This window comes from Phyllobates terribilis, unplaced genomic scaffold (assembly GCF_046119375.1).
Source record: "Phyllobates terribilis strain yellow unplaced genomic scaffold, ASM4611937v1 Scaffold_4__5_contigs__length_816908805, whole genome shotgun sequence".
NCBI classification, from domain to species: Eukaryota; Metazoa; Chordata; class Amphibia; order Anura; family Dendrobatidae; genus Phyllobates; species Phyllobates terribilis.
The window spans coordinates 803,876,597-803,897,222 of record NW_027362764.1 but is presented as its reverse complement, the minus strand read 5'-3'; positions in this window follow the sequence as shown (position 1 = coordinate 803,897,222).

The following is a 20,626-nucleotide window of genomic DNA, read 5'->3' as shown; positions in this document are numbered from 1 at the left end:
GACCAGCGCTGCGGCAGCCCACTGAGGCCGGTGGTAAGGCAGCTTGGGTGGTATAGCTCCCCACAGGTGGAGCTAGGCCTCAGGGCAGAATAGGGGAAGAGATGCAGGACAGATGGGACCCACCCAGGTCGGAGCAAGAACAGGGACAGACACGATAGTCAGTTCAGTACCTTTTACTGGTGGTATTCAAGGCACAATCCAGAGCACTGTAGGGTGAAGGGTGCCTATCAGGATCCTCCCCAGTGAGCGGGTGTAGGGCCTCCTGTTTCTTGCCTTTGTGTAGTAAGTTTCTGACCTGCCTGGAGCTAGGCCTAACTTTGTCGCTGTCCTGCACCGGCTGACGTTGTGGTAGGGCCTTCTCTTGGACTACACGCTCCCAGCTTGTGGGGCCTCTGTGACTCCTGGCTCTGGTAAGTATTAGCTCTTAGGTGATCCTGGGACCTGAAGTCTTCCAGGGGTCTCCGGTTGTCTCTACAGGGGAATATACGGCCCTGTAGATGCGGACCCGGTGTCCGGTATATGTTTCTGGGGTGAGCTGGTAAAGCTCCTCTGCCCCCAATGCTACTCACTCCTCTAGCCTTCGGCCTACTCGGGGCCCTCACCAGGCTATACACACTAGCGGCAGCTTGCCGTCCTTCACCGCTCTTATGGCGTCAGCACACCTAAAGCTCACTATTCTGAGCTACAACTGAGTCTGGCTTATGCTTCACTGCAGGCTGACCTCGCTCAGGCTTCTCTACTGCAGGAACTCTCTCAACAGACTCTACTGCCTAGCTCCACCTCCCCTATTTATAGCCCTAAGGGGCTCCCTCTGGTGGTCTGAAGTGGAAGGTGGAGGTGTGTGTATGCTGTGGGGGCCTCTTGTGGAGAAATCCTTTAATGCACCCCTCTAGAATCTGTGGCACTAATGCATAGCAGGGCGCCACAAGTACATACTACCTATACACAAAGAAATAAATAATCAAAGAGAGAAATTCATTATACGGAGGATAATGGCTAAATACTTTAGGCGTGATTTGCAGACATAACTATACATTGGACGTAACAGCAAAAAATAGCAAATATGTCATTGTTACCAAGATTCTGCCCAATGGATGTAAGGAGGATCAACCAAATGCTGTAAGAGAAAGGGGAATAGTGCAAATCACTATAACTGTACACACAACCACACTTGAACATATGTACAAGACCTCAGCAGCTGAGTATTACTCACCAAAGTCATTGGAGAAGAGGGCATAGATGTAGTGGTGCTAAATGGAGAGGAGCACAGCCGTGCTATGAGAAATGTGCTGTGTGACCAGGACACTGAGTGTGCTTATATGTTATGTTTGCATTTCTGGATCATGACGCTGATCCGGCGCTTGGAGGTCACACGATCAGCTTCTGGATGCGTCAACGGAAGTGACGCGCCGGGGGAAGTATGTCGCCACTAGGCGCCATGTTGGTAGACTAAGAGTGGGATCACATGGTGTATGATAAGGCGCGTCCCCGGAAGTGTCGCGCTAGGTAGAAATGTTCACTATGGGTCGTCTTATTGGTGTATGAGAGCTACAGTGTGCAACATACAAGGAGTGATGTGCTTAACAGCATAATGAGGGACATATTTCATATGCTAATTAGAAAGTGGAACAGAATTACATTACCAAAACGGACACTGCTTGATAAAAGAAATAGTAGAATAAGGGAAGAAATATGAGTATGAATGGAAATCAAAAGGGAAGTTGTGGAAAAGAATAATGAAATAAGAAAAAAAGTGGAAAATAAGAGAAAATAAAAGGAATAAGATAAGAAAAAGAAAAGGAAAAAATGAAAAAAAATGAAGAAAAATATAAAATAGAAAAAATAGAAATAAAAGTAAATAAAAATAATAACATATGTTCAAGTGTGGTTGTGTGCACAGTTCTAGTGATTTGCACTATTCCCCTTTCCTGATGAAGGCCGTATGAGGCCGAAACGTCAAAAATTGAATATTGAAGAATAATGTAAATAAATTCCTTAAATCTTTTCACCATCTCTTGGAGTGCCAGGTTCTTATTGTTGTTTACATACAGAATGGAATCCTAACTGGGCACCCAAAATAATAGGAGTGCCACGTAGCCTTTTTTGAACATCAGACACATGCATACAGTGCTGAAGATACATGGGAACAGCATGGGGAAGACCCCTGGAAGCATCTCCGACACCCTGGTTACTGCCTAAAAGTGTGCCCATCAGAAGTGATCCTTGGCACATGCGAAGATGCCTCCCGCCATGCACGTGTCATTGCAGACTTGCAACAATCACCGTCCACGTCATTGTCCCAGTACAGCGTTCAGTTGTACATACCCCATTCCTAGGAATGCAAGCGCAAGTATGCAGCCAGCCACCCACCCTCCCACAGGCTGCAATACTATACTGCCAAATTTTTGACAGCTGCTTGCACTTGAAATGTGGCCTTTTAGGCTCGTGGAGGCGAATGCTGTCCACAACCTTATGGCGGTGGCGACGGGGTATACATACTCGGTCCCCAGTCGCCACTATTTGTCCCTGTGTCATGTCTGCCTTCCACAAGCACGGGTCCCACAACATTACCCGTGCCCTCCCCACTGAACTTACTGGGAAGGACCGCCTAACCACAAACATGTGGACAGGAGAATGTGGCCAGGGACAGTACGGAGCCAGTCCACAGCTTGTCGGTGAGTTGTATTTCACTACAGCCATATTTTTTAGCTCGGTGAAAGGACTGACTTTTGGGAAACCATATGTACTCCAGCTGTCATTTCTCCCAGGATGTCCTCTAAAGCTGTTGCACTTGAAATGTGGCCTTTTAGGCTCATGGAGGCGGAAGTTTTTCACAACCTCATGCCTGCGGCGATCGGGTGTCCATACTCTGTCCCCAGCCGCCACTATTTCCCCCGGTATCGTCTCCGCCTTCCACAAGCATGGGTCCCACAACATTACCGTGCCCTCCCCTGTGCACTCACTGGGAAGGACCACCTAACCACAAACAGGGGCTAGGGACGGTACGGAGCCAGACCACACCTTGTCGGTGAGTTGTATTTCACCACAGCCATTATCTTTAGCTTGGCGAAAGGACTCGGGAAACCGAATCTACTCCAGCTGTCATTTCTCCCAGGATGTCCTCTAAAGCTGCTTACATTCGAAATGTGGCCTTTTAGGCTTGTGGAGGTGGAAGCTGTCCACAACCTCATGCCGGCAGCGGCCGGGTGTCCATGATCGGTCCCCAGCCGCCACTATTTCTCACGGTATCATCTTCGCCTTCCACAAGCAAGGGTCCCTGAACATTACTGCTGGTACTTTTCTGTGGGAATCTGCTTGCCTCCTACCAGCCGGGAATATTTCCAGTAAACTATGGTTCGACGCCATGGTGTTAGCACTGCCCCCAGTACCAGTAGCGAAGCCATCCCCAATTTCTTTCTCAGGATTTCTATTTGGTAGACTGAGTGGCTGCCCAAATACATTTGTTTCTCACAAAGGAACTGAAGATAGAGTGGCAGTAGGTGCAAGTTTCTCCAGCCTGTTAGATATCAGAGGGTGAACGGCAGCACATTGGATCAGTGGCTAGCACTGAAGCCTTGCAGCGCTGGGATCCTGGGTTCAAATCCCACCAAGGAAATCATCTGCAAGGATGTTGTATGTTCTCCCCGTGTTTGCGTGGATTTCCACCTCCGTAAAAAAGCAGCCATAGAGTGTCCTGGAACCTTCCCACACACTTTTCTTAGCCAGGACTGCTTCTCGGAAGGGTTGGATGGTCCCACCAGAGAATCCTCTGGTGTGCCTTGGCTTCTCCATCAGGAGAGTTCATGATAGCGCAAACTTTGCAGCTGCTATGGGGCTCTTGAGAGGGGGAGAAAGGTGAGCCCTCAGAATCAAATCCTCTGGTGGGCACAATGTTTTTCAATCTGAAACAGCTTCTCAGTGGGAGTTGTATTTCACCACAGTCATATTCTTTAGCTTGGTGAAAGGACTGGCATAGAGGGAAACCGTATCTACTCCAGCTGTCATTTCTCCGTCACCAGGCTCCGCCCATTGTCACACACGACCATGCCTGGCTGTATGTTCAGCGGTGAGAGCCACAGATCAGGATGCTGTGTTACAGCTTTCAACAACTCTGCAGCGCTGGGCGGTTTGTCAATTAAGCATTAAGCATGTTATCTTCAGCACAGCCTGTTGCCGCTTGGCCAAGGCAGTGCTGCAGTGCTGTCAGCTTGTGACTGATGTGGTCATTTCGGAGATAGAGGAGGAGGTGCAGGAGCTGAACAATGTGATTACATTGAGGTTACATTGGCGACTCTGTATTTTATACTAAAGAAAGATCCTACTGTTTTGTTTTTTTTTTAAGTTCTTTAAGACAAATGCATTCACTGGGAAATGTCATTTTAACATTTTACAACCTTATTTGGCCATGTGGTGTGTGACACATCATCAGACACATCCTGTTTCATTTATGATGGAGGGACTCTCAGTCACAAAGCCTATTTTTATAGGGCCATCAGGCGGCCCTTACTATTCATAAAGGGCCAGCGGTCGGCCATCGCTATTGTTAGAGAGCCATCAGCCGGCTATGCTTTATGGTTCCCATTATTAACGAGTTGGTCTCCTATGCTGTTATTGCATATGTAGTGACTGCAAGGGCTGCCAAAAATTTGGACGCAACCCAATACCCCTTTGATAGAGGAGGGTCCCAGTAAAAAAAAATGTTCCCATTATAAAGGAGAGGGTCTCCTATAGTGGTAATGCCCATGCTGTGATTGCAAGGGCTGCCAAAATTTGGGAAAAACCCCACTAACAATTTAAAGACACAGAGCAGGGCCACAGTAATGACATGTTTCCATTACAAAGGAGCGGGTGTTCTATACAGTTATAGGGTATGTAGTGAGTCCAACAGCTGACAAAATTTAGGAAAAACCCCACTAACAATTTAAAGAGACATATAGCAGGGACACAGTAACGACAAATTCCCATTAGAAAGGAGTGTGTCTCCCATACTGTTTGCCTATGCAGTGAAGCAACAGCTACCAAAAATTTGGAGGAACTCCAATTCCCTGTGGAAGAGACATAGAAGTCGGAGAGCCTCCTGAAAACTATGTTTTCATTATTAGGAAGAGGGTCTCCCTTAGTGTTGGCCTATGCAGTGAATGCAATGGCTGCCAAAAATTGGGAGGCACTCCAATGCCCCTTGGAAAAGAGGTGTAGGAGGGCCTCAAAAAAAATGTTCCCATTAGAAAGGAGCGGGTCTCCTATACTTGTAATGCCCATGCACAAATTGTATGAGCTGACAAACATTTATCCCTGGGGGGTATACATGAACATACTGTATATATATAAAAAAAAAATTACGGGCATCATAAACACTCTTTAAAAAAATGATGTGGGTGTTGCATCATGGACCACGGTCACCCTGGTGATATGGTGGTGGAGGATGACGAGAAGGAGGAGGACAAGAGCAAATAGCCAAAATCAGGAAGCGTATACCCATGTGTGGATGTGAAAAGGTGCATGGGAATACACCTCCCAAAAAAAGACACTGGATTTGAGTTTGTTACGCTGCTATCATTCGGTGGTGTTGAGAAGTCTGGCCCAATCCAGCCCTTGTTCAATTTTATAAGAGTCAGCCTGTCAGCATTTTCAGTTGACAGGCGGATGCACTTATCAGTTATAATTCCACCAGCGGCACTAAAAACCCGCTCTGATAAAACGCTGGCGGCAGGGCAGGCCAGGACCTCCAAGGCGTAGAGAGCCAGTTCATTCCACTTATCAAGCTTGGATACCCAATAATTATAAGGCACAGAGGAATCACAGATGATATTGGTATGGTCAGCAAGGTACTCCTTCAGTATCTTCCCAAACTTTGCACTCCTTGTGAGAGTATTCCGCGCCTCAAGGCCTGTGCGATGGGAGGGGTTGAGAAAACTCTCCCAGAACTTTGGCAGTGTTCCCCTGCCTCTGCTGGATTGAAGATGTGTCTCTCTCGCCTGTACTCCTTGGTTGTCCAACGAACTGTGACCTCTGCTGCCAGCGTTTTCAGATGGGAATTTTTTTTAATAGTTCTGCAACAAGGACCTTCTGGTACTGCCCCATTTTTGTAGACCTGTCTGCCTCAGGAATAAGATATAAAGTTCTCCTTGTAGCGTGGGTCTAGAAGTGTCAGCAACCAGTAATGACTGTCACCCAAAATTTTGAGAACGCGAGGGTCACGGGAAACAAAGCGTAACATAAATTCAGCCATGCGTGCCAGACTGCTAACAGGCAAGAATTCCGTGTCCTCACCAAGAGGATGACTGACCATGTTCTCCTCCTCCTCTCTGTCCTCAGGCCATCCACGGTGAACAGACGGTATGATAGTTGTGCAGGTAGTACAGTCTATAGCGCGGGAACTAGCTCCTGTTCTTCCTTTTCCTCCTCTTCCTCACTGTCACCCAATCCACGTTGGGATGAGATGAGGCTGGGCTGTGTGGAATCACCCTGTATGGTTCCTAGCTCCATTTCATCATGCTCCGCCTGCAATGCATCCTCTTTGGATTGTGAGCAGAGAGCGTTTCAGAAGACAGAAGCGAGAAGGTGACGCTAATTATTGCGTCATCACTGCTCACCATCTTGGTGGAGTCCTCAAAGTTTTGGAGGATGGTACATATGCCTGACATCCATGTCCACTCCTGAGGTCTTATATGTGGAGTCTGAACAGAATACCGACGGCCTTGTTGATGCTGGTACTCAACTGCCCTCTTCTGCTCACAAATCCTTCCCAACATCTGCAGGGTAGAGTTCCAAAGCGTGGGGACATCACACACACCAGTCTGTGAGCCGGAAGTTGCAAACGCTGCTGAAACACAGCAAGGACGGCGGAAGCTGTAGGTGACTTTCTAAAATGGGCACACAGGCGGCTTACTTTGACAAGCAGATCTGGCAGCTCCGGGTAGGATTTGAGAAACCGCTGAACCACGAGGTTAAGCACAAAGGCCAGGCATGGTACGTGGGTGAGCTTGCCTCGCCTCAGAGCCGCCACCAGGTTCCGGCCATTGTCACACACGACCATGCCTGACTGTAGGTACAGCGGTGTGACCCACAGATCTGCCTGCTCTTTCAGAGCTGTCCACAACTCTTCAGCATTGTGCGGTTTGTCATCTAAGCATATTAGCTTCAGCACATCCTGTTGCCACTTGACCGAGGCAGTGCTGCACTGCTTCCAGCTTGTGACTGATGTAGTAATTTCAGAGATGGAGGCTGAAGATGAGGAGGAGGCTGAGGAGGATGAGGTGCAGGAGCTGTAGACTGTGGGAGCAACCCTGATTGACCTAGGACCTGCGATCCTTGGTGTTGGGAGGGTGTCTTCCGTCCCAAGGTCTGACTGGGTCCCGGCTTCGACTATGTTAACCCAGTGTGCCATCAGCGAGATGTACCGTCCCTGCCCACAAGCACTTGTCCATGTGTCCGTGGTTAGGTGGACTTTCTCGGTAACTGCATTGTTGAGGGCATGGCTAATCTTTTGGGACATGTTCTTGTGTAATGCGGTGACGGCACACCGGGAGAAATAGTGGCAGCTGGGGACAGAGTACCAAGGGATGGCCGCCGCCATCAGGTTGTGGAATGCTTCCTTCTCCACGAGCCTAAAAGGCAACATTTCGAGCGCAAGCAGTCGCGAAATGTGGGAATTTAGTAGTGTGGCCTGTGGGGCGTTGGCTGCGTATTTGTGCTTGTGTTCCAAGGACTGGTGTATGGACAACTGAAAGCTGCGCTGGGACAAGGACGTGGGCGTGCTTCCTGATGTTGCTACTTGAGAGTGTGCAATGACAGGTGCAGGGCAGGAGGCATCTTCGCATGCACTACAGACAGGGGATTGGCTTGCACGCACAACAGTGGAAGAAGCCGTGGTGTCACCCGCAGACACTGTTCCTGGACCCTGGGGTTCGGCCCACAAAGTCAGGTGCTTTGCTGCCATGTGACTGATCATGCTGGTGGTGGTCAGGCTGCTTGTTTTGCTACCCCTGCTGATGCTGGCCTGGCAGGTGGTGCAAAGGGCCTTTTTGTGGCTATTGGCAGAGTCTTTTAAAAACAACCAGACTCGGGAAGACCTAACAGTTATATTGGCAACTTCCATCGTGTTGGTGTTAGGGGGAATGGTTGCCTGCCTTCTGTCTGCGGCCACCAAACTGCTTCTTCCTGCCTGTTGGGGTGCTCTGCCTCTCTTCCCTTGTGTGCTGCTGTCTTCACTCTGCATATCCTCCTTCCAGGTTGGGTCAGTTACTATATCATTCACCACCTCGTCTTCCACTTCCGCCCCCTTGGTCCTCCTTCCTGACTTTCTGGCAATTGTGTCTCATCATCGTCCACCTCATGTGACACTTTCCCACGGTCGCCTTCGCGTGACCGTGGCTGCTCAAATATTTGGGCATCGCTACATGTGATCTCCTCTTGCCCCGCTTCAGTTGACCGGGCGAGAGGCCCGAATCTGTAAATGGAAAAGTGAACAGCTCTTCGGAGTGTCCAAGTGTGGGATCATTTGTCTCTGGGCACTCAGCATGGTGGGAGGAAGGAGGATCAGGGTGAGAAATATGCAGTCCAGACTCACGGCTACTGAGACTTGACCGTGTGGAAGACAGGGTGGTGGTGGTGGCTAAGTAACTGGAAGCATTATCTGCTATCCAACCAATAACCTTTTCACACTGCTCTGTGTTCAATAGTGGTGTTCTGTGGTCCCCTATTAATTGGTACAGGAAGTTCAGGCGAGATGTGGGTGTTTGATGTGGAACAATTTCAGCTTGCCCACGGCCTCGACCTTGACCTCTGCATGCACCATCACTATCAAGTCCAGTTCCCCTTCCCTTGCCACATGCCTTGCCCATTATAAATGGAGGACAATATCTTCCACTCTCACTACAAATGACTGAATTGGGAGCGAACTTATATGTGATCCGTGTGACGGACAAACCACAGTTTTAAATAGCTAGCCTGTAGGTAACTATTTTGAAAATAAACCGATGTCAAAAACTTCGCTGACACACTGAAACAAAATTTTTAATGGAGGCCAGAAATGGCAGTATTTTCTGAAAAAGTATATATGTGATCCGTGTGACGGAGAAAATACAGCTTTAAATAGCTGGCCTGTAGGTAACTATTTTGAACAGCAAACTGGTGTCAATAGCTTCACTAACACACTGAAACTAATTTTTAATTCTGAGGTGTCAACAAGCAAATGGTGCAGAAAAACGGTGTTCTCTGGATTGCTTTGCAAATATTGAGGATTAAGATCCAAAAAAATGTATTCCTGGCCCCTGAGACCTGGGCCTATTTCTAGAAATATCTAACAGCAGCAGAAGGCAGAATTGGAATGAAGCCTCTTGTGCTATATGCACTGCAGTCTGCTATATACACTGCCTGCCTATATACAATGCCCGCCTGATATCTCTGCAGATGGATTAGTCCTCAGAAGGACTGTTTGTTGAGATGGATATGTGTCTCTAATATAGTTTGGTATGCCTACACTAACTAGAAACAAGCAAATCTCTCCCTAGCTCAGCAGCAGTTCTCCCTACGCTGTCTGATTCCGGAGTGACTGACGAGCATGGCGGCGCCAGGTCTTATATAAACCTGATGACGCTGTGCGGCCAGCCAATCACTGCAATGCCACAACCAACATGGCTGCGGCATTACAGTGAGTGGCAGGCAATCCCTGCATGTTCATTGGCTCTGTAAAGTGCGCAAAACATGCAGGGAGGGGACGCAAGCTCCCGCCGAGCAACCCAGGTAATACTCGGCGAGCACCGAGCATCTTGAGCAGTGAGAAGCTCGGGCGAGCACGGAGCAGTAGCTCCGTGCTCGCTCATCACTAGTCAGGACACACAGAGCTTCACAGCTATGATAGAAAGGTTTTAGAACACACAGAGCATTGCAACTCTGTAGAAAGAGGTCAGGAGACACAGAGCATCGCAGCTATGATAGAAAGGTGTCAGGGCTCTTTATTTATAAAAGCAAAAACCATTACAGAAAATTCTGAAAACATTAGAAGAACATAAGTCTAGGACATCCTGCCTCTCTGCCATCATCACTAGTGCCAGCCTGGCACATAAACAAAGGGATAAATGTAGACAGAAACTAAATGAGTCAAAGTTGTCAGGCCACTAGCCATGTCCAGTCACCAGCCCAACACATCACCTTCCCTATCACACACCACACTCCTCATCATCCAAAATTATAACAGAGAAAGAAGAAGAAGAAGCTAATCCTAAAGAAAAACTGGTCCACCACCAGATACAAGAACATAAAAAATGTGCCAAAATCTCAGCTAAACCTGACTATAACTAAACATTCCCAAACACAGGCAGCAAAATGGAAATATATACAGTATATAAATACTACCACCGCATACAATATATCTGAAGGCCTGAACAACATAGAAACATTACATAACAAAACCATCAACTCACCCATGAAGGCTCAAGCTTGGCACCTGCAGCCCTGCATTATATATTACACATACTAACCAAAACAAAAAGTTACAGCCCATCAGTAAGAAAGAAGATGACCAGACTAGGGCACACTAAAAGAAAAACCCCTCCAGAGGAGAGCGGCCCTTCGTGCACCCAGACTCTCATACTCAAGAGAGCGCATCTTTACCAGGTCACCGATTATGGTCCTAAACACATCGTCCACAGGGAGGATTTTCCGTTGCATCGATACTAAGCACCGTGCGTTCCACGTGTGATACCTAACCACTGCGCTAACTAGAAATAAGGTGCAGCGGTCCCGACCACCCAGGTCCCCGAATGCTCCATAGGCCCATTTCGCATAAGAGAGACCTGCGAGCCGGGGCCAGCCAATGGAGTCGCCCACTCTGTTGTACACTTATGTGTTAAAGGGACAACGAAGCAGGAGGTGGTCCATGCTTTCCAGCATGGTACCACAATGCTCCCAAGGACAGTTCCTGTCCTCAGAGCTCCTACACTTCAGATTGTCCTTCATACACAGTTTCCCATGGAAGCAGCACCATGCCAAGTCCCAAAACTTTGAGGGGATCATCATAGAATTCATAAGATGCAAATCCATCCCAAGATACCGAATTGGGCAATCCCTGAGGCCTCTGAAAATGGGTCAACAGAACCCTTTTGTCAAGGAGTTTCCTTGGAAGAGTCCTGATCTCCTACATTCCCAGACCCCATCCAAGAATTACCTTCAGAACCACGGCAGCGTAAGCCGGGAGTTGTCCATGCGGTGTGCGAAGATCCTTCACTTGCCCTCCTGTCTCCCATTCCTGGAAGAAAGGTTGAAACCATCCTCTGCAGGAGAATACCCACGGAGGAGCCCTCTCTTTCCAGAGGTTTACAATATTGATCTTAAGGAAGGTGTTCACAAGAAATACCTCAGGGTTGACCATACCATACGAGGAGACTAGGACGGTTGGGTAAGTAACCTCCCTCTTGACCAGGTTCAGTCTATTCCGCCATAACAATTGGAAGAACAAACTGTAGACCCGAGTCCAGAGAGGCTCCGGCAAGATGCACACACTGCCCAGATAAATTAGTAAAGGGAGGAGCGTTTTGATCATGTTTACCTTTTCCCTTAGGGTCAGACTAACCCTTCCATTGGTTCATCTTCACAAACACATACAGCAGTGGGCTCAAGAGTCAACCATGGCAAACACCAAATATGTCCTCAGATGAGCGGACAATCCAACCACTCACAAGTGGGAAACGCTCTGTCTCCGAATATAAGGTCTTATGTCAATCATAAAAACTGACCTTCATCAGTAATATTGTTATCAGATATATAGGAGGAAAAAAACAACATGTTTACAACCATGAAAATATCATTATCGTGTACAGAAAAAAATAATTTTAGAAAGTTTAGATTCAAAATGATGGCGGCTCTGTCAGTGTTACACTTTGCCTGTTAGACCTTGCAGGCCACCATAGCTGGTTTATCTGAATGCCATTGTGTTGCCTTGGGGTGATATGGTGATTGCGGAGTGCTCAATGGCTTAAAGATGGAGCCCCCTCCCTCAAATAACTATCTAAATACCGTTGTCACGATTGACATCAGTGTCTAAGGGGTTAAACGGGCACGATCTATGCTGATACTGATCCTGGGTGCTGCAGTACTGTGTCAGCTATGATATATATGATATGTAGCTGATGATAGACATGTGTGGCACCATGATGAAGCCAATTCCATCGATGTGCAGGTAGTTACTTCCCGCTGCATAATACATCTACAGAGGCTTTTGAGAAGGGGTTAAAAAATTCCTGCTGTCCCGAGGATGTCGTAGGAGCTCCTGTGCCCTATGGGCTGCAGATGACAGCACAGGGTCCGCAGGAGTCTTCGAGACCCCTGGTCTACATTATACCAGGCAGGTGGTTTTAATAATGTCAGGTACATAATGCCCCATGCTCGAGATCAGTGCGGCCGGGTTTGCAGGAGGGGACGGGTAACTGGGAAGCAATTAGTCCTGTTTTTCAGGTAAATAAAGGTGTCACTGATACTGGGATAAGAATAGGCTCTGGGTGCAGCCAATCATCAAAACCTCAAGACACCCTACAAACAGGGGAACGGCACACAGACATGTCACTGTAATTGTTAGGTATATACAGTATGCCATGGAAATATGTATATAGTCATGTATATGTTAACAGGTACGCGGATGCAACAGCTCAGGCTATGAGGAGACAATGGTACTGAACAACTATTTATTTGGCTAGCACAAATATCTATATATATGTAGCCATGGTGTCAAGGAGAATAATGACAGTACAGTAAATTATGGCACAAGCCAAACACGGTAATGCAACTAAACAGGATATCTACACAACGTTATATAGGTATATACACTGTCCTCTATATTTACAGTTAAGGGACTATTATCAGTCCCCAGTCCTAATTCCCCAACCTAACAGGCATCACTCTCACTACCGGGCCCGCCATTGATGTCTTTTCTCTAGGGGGCTCAAGACTTCACACAGGCCCTAACAGGAGTCGGTGATGCTGTCCGCTAGTCCCGGATTGGTGAGTTACTTGGTACACGGTACGCTCATCACACTGGCCGTCTTCGTTTCCTGAAGTGCGACCCAGGCCCATACTCTGTAGCGTCTACGTTGGAAGTAACAGCTCACACGATCTTCTCTCTCTCACTCTCTGCAGCCTGTTCGTCTTTCTCGGCCCTGGCTCTATTCACTTGGCTTGGATCTCTCCGCTCTGGTTCTCGTCCCTGGCTGTGGTCACCCGGATCTTGTTATTCAATCCTTTTCTTGGAGCTGGGTACCTGGTTCTTCGCTCGCAGATGGGTACTCATAATTTCGGCTATAAGCCAACTCCCCTGCATCGCACGTCCTTTCTGCTACAGGTCCAGGCGCCGACTCCTCCCGTTCTTTTCCTTCCCGGGCTTTCTGAAATTATTAACTACTCCAAAGCTGTCTCGGTGTCTCCTCCAATCTCCTCCCCAAGGAATCACGTACTTCACTCTTGGGTTCTTACTATTGTCATGCTCTCCTCTCTCTATTCTTATCATCTTTGGTCAGCAGGTGGCGATGTTTGCTTGCAGACACACAGCTTAGACTATGCCAGTCATTGCACTAGCTGCCCATGAATTACAGGATCCAGTTTAAATTGGATGTGGCACCCCCCTACATCTCTTCCCTCATCTCTGTTTATCGGCCTACCCGTTTTCTACGCTCCTCAAGCGACTTTCGACTAACATCTGCACTAATCCGTACCTCCCACTCCCGGTTCCAAGACTTCTCCCGAGCTGCACCTATTCTTTGGAATGCTCTAGCCCAAGAAATTAGGACGAACCACAACTTACACAGTTTTAGACGCCCCCTAAAACACACCTGTTTAGGACGGCCTATCACGTTCCCTAATCAAAGTCCTTTTTATATTTTTATAGCCCATTCATTATTTCTCCAAACATAAGTTTCCACCAAACTTCACCGAACCCAAAAGCATTACAGATACTGGCTGGTGATGATTTCATACAGCCTTTATCTATCCTCAACCCCTCAAAATGGCTGGACCATCACTGTAAATAAGCCCCTATACTTTGTGTCACCCCCACCTTATTGTAGATTGTAAGCTCTTACGAGCAGGGGCATCATTGTTTTTGCTTTAATTATTGTATTATCTTTAACTATGTTACTTATGACTGTTGTATATGAATCTCTGAATTGTAAAGCGCTGCGGAATATGTTGACCCTACATAAATAAAGATTATTATTATTATTATTATTATTATTAGACACTATTTTGTTAGACTCTTCACTCCTACATCCCCTTACATATATACTGTGCTTCGCACTGACTGAGCACCATATGTACCATGTGTAATGGGCTAGGAGGCTGCAGGGATGCTCATGTCCTGTTTGCCAGTAGCAGAATAAAGTGTCAGCACCAGATTTGCTAACTGTTATTTTTTCTGCAGAGTTTTTCAAAAAAATCACGATAAGCAACAATTTTTTACTGACATATTAAGTGATTATAATAAATTCTTAGGATTATAAGAAATACCCATCTACAGACCTTAAATCTTATATGAAGACATCAGTTGCCCTCACTGTTGTAGCGCCAGCGTCCCTGCACCTCGTCCCTCTTCCACGGCATTGAGGTCAGCTCACTCACTATCGCGGCCCCTTACCCGCACTTACTCCTTCTGGATCGGCGAGCGCTCGGGGTGTGTGCACAGTGTGCAGATCTCTTGGCACTGTGCTTAGGGGGCATGCGCTCCCCATCTCTTAAAGGGGCCGCACACACCGTCCTAGTGTCCTAAGCCAACAGCTGGAGGACATTTACTATATAAGGCACCTCCTCCTGCTTGGAGGTGCCTGAGCAATGTTGTATGTCTGCCACTAACATGCTTGACTTTTCTCAGGTCACAGTGCTAGTATCCAGAACGCCTAACTGTTTATCAGCCGTACCCGCCTGCCTATCAGCCGTGCCCGCCTGTGCTTGCCAAGTCTACCATTCCTGGTCGTTGATGCCTCCTGTCACTTGGGGGTAAGCTGCCATTCACCCAAGGCCTATCCTGGTGTAGCACCTGGTCCGGCCTTTCTCGCCCCTCCTCGGATCACGGTATCGTCAGCCGCCGTGAATGCGAAGTCGGACATGGTGAGGCACCTGGTCACGCCCTTCCAAGCTCTCCTCGGTTCACAGCAAAGTGGTTCCACCATCCACCCTTTTACAGTTTGCTCAGGCCATGGAATCCACTGGCTTTCAGGCTTCCTCCATCTCTGACCTATACCAGGAGGTCTCCCACCAGAAAACCCAACAAGACACAATCCTGTCCTACCTGCGGACTGTTAACACCCGCCTGGTCGCGCTGACAACTCTGGCTGCATCCACGTCAACCTAAGCTGCAACAACTATGGATGTGCCTCAGCAGTCTGCTATTTATGTACTAGGCTTTGGACCTTGTCTGTCTGCCCCTCCACACTATGGTGGGGACCCTGCTCTATGTTGAGGGTTCATTAAACAGTGCACATTAGACTTGGCGCTCTTGGCCCATCAGTTTGTTTCCGATAGGGCAAAAGTGGCCTTCATTATGTCCCATTTCACCTCTCAGCTCTAGCATGGCTCAATCCCCTATGGGAGCAAGGGGATCCCCTGATGTCAAACCTCCAGACCTGCTTAGAGGCCTTCCATAAGGTCTTCTATCGGGCCGCACTTCTTGTCCAGCATTGTCTCTGCTCAGGCTACGCTACGGTAACCTCCCAGTGGGCCAGTATGCAGTTCGTTTTCATACCCTGTTGTCTGAAATCCCTTGGAATAATGAGGTTCTGGTGGCTACCTACTGACAGGGCCTCTCCGGGCGAATTAAGGACGAGCTGGCCGGTCGGCAAATACTCACCTCGTTGGATGACCTGGTGTCCCTGACAGCCCGAATAGACATCAGGTTGCAGTAGCAAGCCAATCAAGCGACCCACATCTGGGCACCTAACCCCCACCTTCCAAATGCCAATCACCCAGCAAGCCCCTGCTACAGCACCTCTCCTAGAGTCTATGCAGATTAAACTGGTGAAATTGATTAAGGGTCATCAGGAGGTTCGTCGTGCAGAAGGAACATGCTTCTATTGTGGCAGTCCCGAATCCAATCCGGCCTCAAGAAATCGGAAAACTCCAGTGTCTAGAGTCTGTTGGAGAGGCTACCTTGGGCAAGAATCACTTTTCTCCATTACTGACTCGCTGTTGACAGGCCGTTATTGAGCGGTATAAAATCCCAATCCAAAGTCTGCAGGATCCGTTGGTGGTTTCATCGGTGGATGGAAAGCCTCTTTATGAGACCATCCAGTTAGAGCCCGTGGAAGTAGGGATGCTACACTCTGAGAAGATTCCTCTCTACGTGCTGTCAGGTCTGTCTCACCCCCTGCTATTGGGTTTGCCATTGCTGCGGAGACACAAGCTCGTCTTGGACTGGAGAAGTAATCCGTTGGGAATAGGAATACCGCATAACCTGCCTGGTTCCCATTCGTCCTGCTCAACCCCCGGTCTCTCCATTTAAGTTACCTAGTTTACCGGCACCATATTGGACATACGCTGACATCTTTGACAAGTTGGAGGCTGAGACACTACCACTTCATAGGCCGTATGACTGTCAGCTCACAGAAAAGGACAAGAATTAAAAAAAAAAAAACATCACAGAAAAAAACAGCCTTACCAACACCAGGTCAGTTTACCAGAGCACAAGCAGGACACGGCAGACCCTCATGATAAAGGCGGGGGCAGCACAGGTGAGAAATACTGATGGGACAGCCACCCCCTCCATGAATTGGCAGATATGTGAGTGGCTGTGTAGTATTAGAAATGCACACAACTGCAGCTTGTATAGGACGCCAGTCACAGATATAGGTGTGGTGCACAGTGTCTGGCTTACAGCCTATTAATGACGCCCATAATTTAAATTGAGCAGGCTGTCCGGCACTATATACGTGCACCACACAGGACAGATGCCCAAATTCACCCACCCAACAATAAAGGGCCTGGCCGCATCCTGCAAAAAATGGAAAATGTGCAATAAAAAGATGAAAAATAATGTATAAGATAAATACATTACATGAGGTATTGGTAGATATTTTGGCCAAAAAAAACGCAAGCTTGCAACCAACGCCAAGGGTCCTCTTACTTGTGAGTCCCTACACTAAAATTAAAAACAGCTCACAGAAAAGGACAAGAATTAAAAAAAAAAAAAAAATCACAGAAAAAAAACAGACTTATCAACACCAGGTCAGATATATACAAGCTGCAGTTGTATGCATTTCTAATATTACACAGCCACTCACATATCTGCCAATTCATGGAGCAGGTGGCTGTCGCATCAGTATTTCGCACCTGTGCTGCCCCCGCCTTTATCATGGGGGTCTGTCGCGTCCTGCTTGTGCTTTGGTAATCTGGTGTTGGTAAGGCTGCTTTTTTCCGTGATGCCGTATGACTGTCCTATCAATCTCCTTCCAGGCACATCCCCTCCACGAGGTTGATTCTACCCCCGTCACAGGCTGAGACCCGAGCCATGTCCGAATATATCAGAGAATCCTGCTAGGTGATTTATCCAGAAATCTCCCCAGCTGGAGCAGGATTCTTCTTTGTAAAAAAGAAGGATGATTCACTTGGACCCTGCTTTGACTATAGTGGACTAAATCAAATAAAGATAAAAAATAAATATCTTCTGCCTCTCATCTCCATGCTGTTCGATCGCTTTAAAAGGGTCCAGAGTCTTCACGAAACTCAACCTTTGGGGGGGGCGTACAACCGGATTCAAATTCACCAGGGAGATGAATGTAAAACAGCATGTAATACCTGTGATGGCCACTACGAGTATTGCTCTCCAAGCATACAGGTTAGGAGAGTGAAAGAGTACAGAAGCTAGGCCAAGTTCCAGGCTGGTCAGAAGCTTCAGAGTGAGAGGAAGAAACGGATCAGGAGGCCTTATACCCGCTCTCTGGGGAGAGTCCAGAAGTGCACCCTTCCTATCAAGTACCCTGGACCGTACCTGCCGTTACACCAGTAAAGGTACTGAAGCGAATCCCCTGTGTGCGTGTCCGTCATTCCCCTTGATCTGACTGGGCCATCTCTCACCTGCATCCCTTCCATCAACCCTGCCCCGGGGGCCCGCTCCGCCTGTGGGGAGCAGAAACATCTCAGCTGCCATCCCATCACCCCCGGAGGTCTGCAGCAGCGCTGGTACCCATTACCAGAAGCCACAGGTGGCGTCACGAGACAAACTGTTAACAAAACCCCTTTTTAAGAGTGACCCCAGAGTACGGGCCCGGGAGCCAACTGCCGTGACATCCTAAACAAGGTAAAAGGCCCGGGTACAGAGTCCCCTATATCCCCCTGGGCGAGACACGGCAAATATAAAAAGTGCGTTTTTGAGCAGAATTCTCTTTCGTTTCATGGATACTGTACATAATCTCGAGACCGGTCTGAAAATGTATCTCAAAGAAGTGTCCACCGTCCTGAAGTGGCCCCATCCAGATGGTCTGAAAGCTATCCAGGGGTTTCTCGGATTCGCAAACTACTACCGTCAGTTAATCCCCCATTTTTCTTCCCGGACAGCTACTATCTCAGCCCTGACCTGCAAAGGGGCCAAAGTGCCTTTGCATCTTTAAAGCAGGCTTTCTCCTCTGCTCCTGTGCTGCATGATCCAGACATTAATAAGCAGTTCTATCTGGAGGTGGACGCTTCTTCCTCAGGTGCCGGAGCCATTCTTAACCAGAAGACCTCATACAGCCGCAAGGTGACTTGCAGTTTTTCTAAGATCTTCTGTGCTCCAAAACGGACTCAACTGGCGATTGGGAACTGCTTGCAATAAACCTGGCGCTGGAGGAGTTTCAATTCTTCCTCGATGGTGCTATACATCCGGTGGTTATCTACATGGACCACAAGAATCTAGACTATCTGCAGTCTGCACAATGGATTAATCCACGTCAAGTCCGGTGGTCTTTGTTCTTTGCACGCTTCAACTTTACTCTATATTTTCAGCCGGCGGAGAAGAACATCAAGGCGGATACACTCTCTAGATAGTTTCTGTATTCCGATCAGGAGGAGGAGCCTCAACACATTATTGAACCCTCCAAAATAATTACGATCACTCCATTAGATTTGTCTCGCCTCCCCTTTGGTAAAACTTATGTTGTTGACTCAGATTGGAAGCGGGTTCCTCTCTGGGGTCACTCGTCTAAGCTAGCAGGCCTTGCCAGACAGAAGAAAACAGCTCACCTCATTTCCCGTGGCCGACACTGCCCAAATATATTACAGATTGTTACGGGTCCGGGTGGTGGACCTCTGTGCTGCGGTGCAAGGAGGGGCCAGAGGGGCGTGACAAAGTATCTACTCGGCCCGACCAAGGTCGCGCGGCAGCTCAGTCGACTCCGCGAACCAGGGAGGAACTGAGCAGAGGGACCAGGTGCCACTCTGGGACCGACCTTGTATAAGAGTATGTGACTCCCATGGGTCAGAAGGCAGGAACTGACCGGTACAGCGGATGAGCTTCGGCAGGCAGACGGGTGGTCCGGGTAAACAAGCAGGCTGATTACGCAGATAGTCAGTCGAGTGTCCCGGGAAGGCAAGCTGGTGGGCACAACAGATAGCTGGCAGGTGCTTCCTGGTAATGCAGGCTGGTGAGCACGGCAGGTAACAGGCAGGTGCTTCCAGGTAATGCAGGCTGGCACGACAGGTAACAGGCAGGTGCTTCCAGGTAATGCAGGCTGGCACGGCAGGTAACAGGTGGGTGCTTCCAGGTAAGCAGGCGGGCAGAGCCCATAGACAGACTGGCGGACAGGACTGTAGACAGACTGTCGGGCTGGAGAGTAGTCAGGCTGGCGGACTGGACTGAAGATTAGACTGGCGGACAGGATTGACTTGCAGAGGACCTGAGGGCTGAAGCAAAGAAAGTATCAAAAATCAACAACCTTGCACAGGCACCTCCATATTAGAGGAGGTGCCTTTTATAGTGAAAGTCCTCTGGCCATTGGCCGGCGCGCGCGGCCCCTTTAAGAGGGAGGGAGCGCGCACCCTAAGCACAGAGCCAGGGAAGCTGCGTGCACCAGCAGCAGCTGCAGAGAGGCCGGAAGACGCCAGAGCAGGACTGCGGCGCTAAGAGGGACGGCATCTCAGCCTGGCAGGGGGCAGAGACGCCGATGCTACAGTACCCCCCATCTTTTTCAGGCCAGCAAGAAATTCTTTAAGGAGAAGAGGGGCATGGATGTTCTCCCTGGGTTCCCAAGACCTCTCCTCCGGGCCAAAATGTTCTCTACCTCATAGACGTCCTCAGCGGAGACTGGAGCTGGGGAGGTACCTGGATCATCAGAAAAAGAATTAAGAACAACTGGTTTGAGGAGAAATATACGTGGAAGGAGTTGGGAATCCGTAAGCTGACCGGGAGTTTTAGCTTGTAAGCCACGGGATTGAATTGCTTGAGAACCTCAAACGGGCCGATAAACCGCGGACCCAACTTATACGATGGTATTTTGAGCCGAACATGTTTGGAGGAGAGCCAGACCCTGTCTCCCGGACGGAATAGAGGCGGATCCAGACGTCTCTTATCAGCATGTCTCTTCATCCGCTCAGAGGATTGAAGAAGTGCGGATCTAGTGTCTTCCCAAATAGTAGAAAATTCGCTGAGACTCTGCAAGAGGATTGTCCACAGAAG